At 42.2% G+C, this 3,193-nt stretch overlaps 1 long non-coding RNA gene across 1 annotated transcript; it reads left to right on the top strand.

Moving 5' to 3' along the window:
• The first annotated feature begins 1,381 nt into the window (after positions 1-1,381).
• On the top strand, positions 1,382-2,759 carry LOC121583412. The gene is made up of 2 exons (XR_006003520.1): positions 1,382-1,604; positions 2,266-2,759. It is a non-coding gene; the product is annotated as an uncharacterized LOC121583412 (long non-coding RNA).
• Positions 2,760-3,193: the final 434 nt, after the last annotated feature.

Below are 3,193 nucleotides of genomic sequence, written 5' to 3'. Positions count from 1 at the left end.
TTTAAAATAAAATAACAAATCTGTCTGGTTCTCTGCTTAAATAGCACTTGGAAACCTACTGCATGCACAAAGCTAGATAACAGGAAAGATAGCCTCCCATTTGGTCCTCTCATTTTCCCACACAGGACATCCCTGCCAGCTCTCCCCTCCCCTGTGTCCTCTGTCAACTCAGTCACACACTCCACATACACACAGAACGCTTTTTGAGTTTGTGTCGACATTTGAAGTCAATGGTTTTCTTTCCTATTTATGGTAGGAGAGGTGTACTGGGAAACAGGCCCATTGTTTGTGGCCATGGGGACTGTCTGTGCAAGGCCCTTCAGCCCAGCAGCTTGTCTATTGGTAGTGAATGATAATGCATTCACACAGCGATATTTACCAAAGGCCAAGACACTTGATCGCTTTGTGGTGAGTGGAGCTATCAAAGGCTCTCATTTACTCTGTGTGCATGTGTGTGTTCATCCGTTTATGCGTGTTTGTGTGTGCGATCTTCTGTTCGTGCGTGTGTGTGTGGATCTTCCGTTCGTGCATGTGTGTGTGTGGATCTTCCGTTCGTGCATGTGTGTGTGTGGATCTTCCGTTCGTGCATGTGTGTGTGTGGATCTTCCGTTCGTGCATGTGTGTGTGTGGATCTTCCGTTCGTGCATGTGTGTGGATCTTCCGTTGGTGCATGTGTGTGGATCTTCCGTTCGTGCATGTGTGCGTGTGGATCTTCTGTTCGTGCGTGTGTGTGTGGATCTTCCGTTCGTGCGTGTGTGTGTGTGGATCTTCCTTTCGTGCGTGTGTGTGTGTGTGGATCTTCCGTTCGTGCGTGTGTGCGCGTCCATCCGGGAGTGTGGGCAGCTAGAGCTATAGACACACACTAATCACACAGAGCAGAGCGGGCAGCAGCCAGAACTCTCTCACCCTGTCCCGCTCTCTCCCAGCCCTCGCATTCATCACAAAGCACCATTTAAGTGGCCACTTAATAGCCCACTCAGAGTTAACACATGAAAACGGGTGAAGTGAGGAAGAGGGAGAGAAAGAATGAAACCGGATGAGGGTCTGATTAGTGTCCAGTGTGGCTGTAGCAGAATCTAGGTATAATCTAATCCATCAACTCCAGTCTTCATGTTAGAAAGGTAACTTCATACCCCTCAATTAAAGGGAAAATATCACCTTTTTTTTTGTTTTGTTCACTGTATATGTTCATTAATTTGTTATTAACATATAATATGTGTCATAAAATTGGAGAATTTCCTCACTACACACAAATACGAGCGTTCCTGCATTTCACTGGTAGAAACGGGCCATCTACATTTCCTGGTTGTAAGCAAACCACAATATCCAGAATTCATAGTGATTTCAGGACGTAGGACCGCCCCTGTCGATATGGATCCAGTTGAGAATGGGTGTCAACAGGTAGATAACGTTACTCACTGGACTAGCCCCTCGTTCATAGAACATCAGCTTGCAAAACACTATTTATTTTTCTTTCTGTGTCGACAACAACTGTAAAGTTTAGTCATGGTGTGGTGCTCAGTACCTGGATGTGCAAACTACAAGCAAGCACATGCTGATGGGGTAACATTTAATCAGTTACCTTACTAAGAAGTCAAGCAGAGGTAACTGGCTAGCGAACTACATTTGTTTATCTAAACCAAAATCTAGCTAGCTTTCATAATATGCTGGCTAGACATTCCAAAGCAAATCAATGTGATAAGCCAGCTGCTGCCTTGCGATGTGATTTGTAACTTTGCAAGCTAACGTTAGCTACGTTAGGTTACGTTAGCTACAGTTTACCGGACTGTATCTAACCAGTAGCTAGCTAACTAACTACCGCAGAGGCTAAAGTGACTGGCCTATGTGTTCTATTTGAAGAGACAGCAGCAGCATCAACATCAAGCTCAGCACCAGGAACTAAATCTTTAGCTAAATCTTTCCATGACTCCATGATGAGCAAATAAATATACTGGAGCTAGGCATAAACATGGTCTCTGTCTTGTTGTCATAGTTGGTGTGTTTATAAGTAGGCTACAACTTCTACTGTAGTTTTCTCTGTATTGTGGATGCTTAGTTGATTGTTTATGCAGATATTGAAGTCTAAATTGGAGAAAAGCAGAGTTAGTACTAAGGAGGGGATGGTGTGGGTCACTGAAGGTTAGTAAGCATTATCTATAGGAATGAGGGGGATGGGTGGATATACAGTAGTACCTTGTTTCAGTGTGTATTGATGTGGACAAAGTAGTAAAATGTTGGATAGTCACTGACTAGTGTGTCCTACAGACTAATCCTGCTGCTGATGACGATGACCTTGACACCAGCTTTAGTAGTACAGATCCTGTAGACCCATTGGATGAAGGCTTTCAGCCGGGAACAAGCTCAACATCATCTGACTCAGAAGAGGAAAAGATTGCACGGGGCTGGCAAGATCCAAAGTGTATAGTCTACGAGTCTAAGGTCATGGAGCTCATGAAGTTCTGCCAGACCAGCTGCCATTGCCCAACACAAGACGAGGTTCACCAGCTGAAGAACATTCAGGACCCTGCCTGGAACATTCAGCCAACACAACATCCATATTTAGTTAGACTGATGTTGTAGTATAATATAGAATGCCTAGTATGCTCACAACTACATTGTGTTATATATATTGCTAGCGCTTGTACATATGTATATGATGGAGTTTGATCAATTGTTTTATATAATCTTTTTTACAAGTGTACTGACAAGTGACTAAATGATTCCAACTACATCAGAAACCATTAAAGTGTTGACTTCAACTTCTGGATCAATTCATTGTGATATTCATTAAATGTATTTGGAAGTAACTAGCTACAATCTTAATGTGAAAAACTAATGATGCAGAGAGTTGGTGTATCATTTAAACTTTCAAGTAAACGTGTTCCAATAAAACAGTAAATAGTCTGTCAATGTAGCAAATAAGTAGACATGGATTTTATTCAAGACAAAGTTTATTTGCTCTGGAGACCGAGGTGAGTGTACACAGCAGTATGCAGGAATAGTTACAGTGCATTCGGAAAGTATTCAGACCCCTTCACTTTTTCAAAATGTTACGTTACAGCCTTATTCTAAAATGAATTAAATGGTTAATAGTAATAATAATCAACACACAATACCCCATAATGACAATACCCCCGAAAACATCACATTTACATAAGTATTCAGACCCTTTACTCAGTACTTTGCTGAAGCA

The sequence above is a fragment of the Coregonus clupeaformis genome, chromosome 15, assembly GCF_020615455.1.
Source record: "Coregonus clupeaformis isolate EN_2021a chromosome 15, ASM2061545v1, whole genome shotgun sequence".
Classification (NCBI taxonomy): Eukaryota; Metazoa; Chordata; class Actinopteri; order Salmoniformes; family Salmonidae; genus Coregonus; species Coregonus clupeaformis.
The sequence above is the reverse complement of the archived record's forward strand: the minus strand, read 5'-3'. Positions and strand labels throughout refer to the sequence as shown.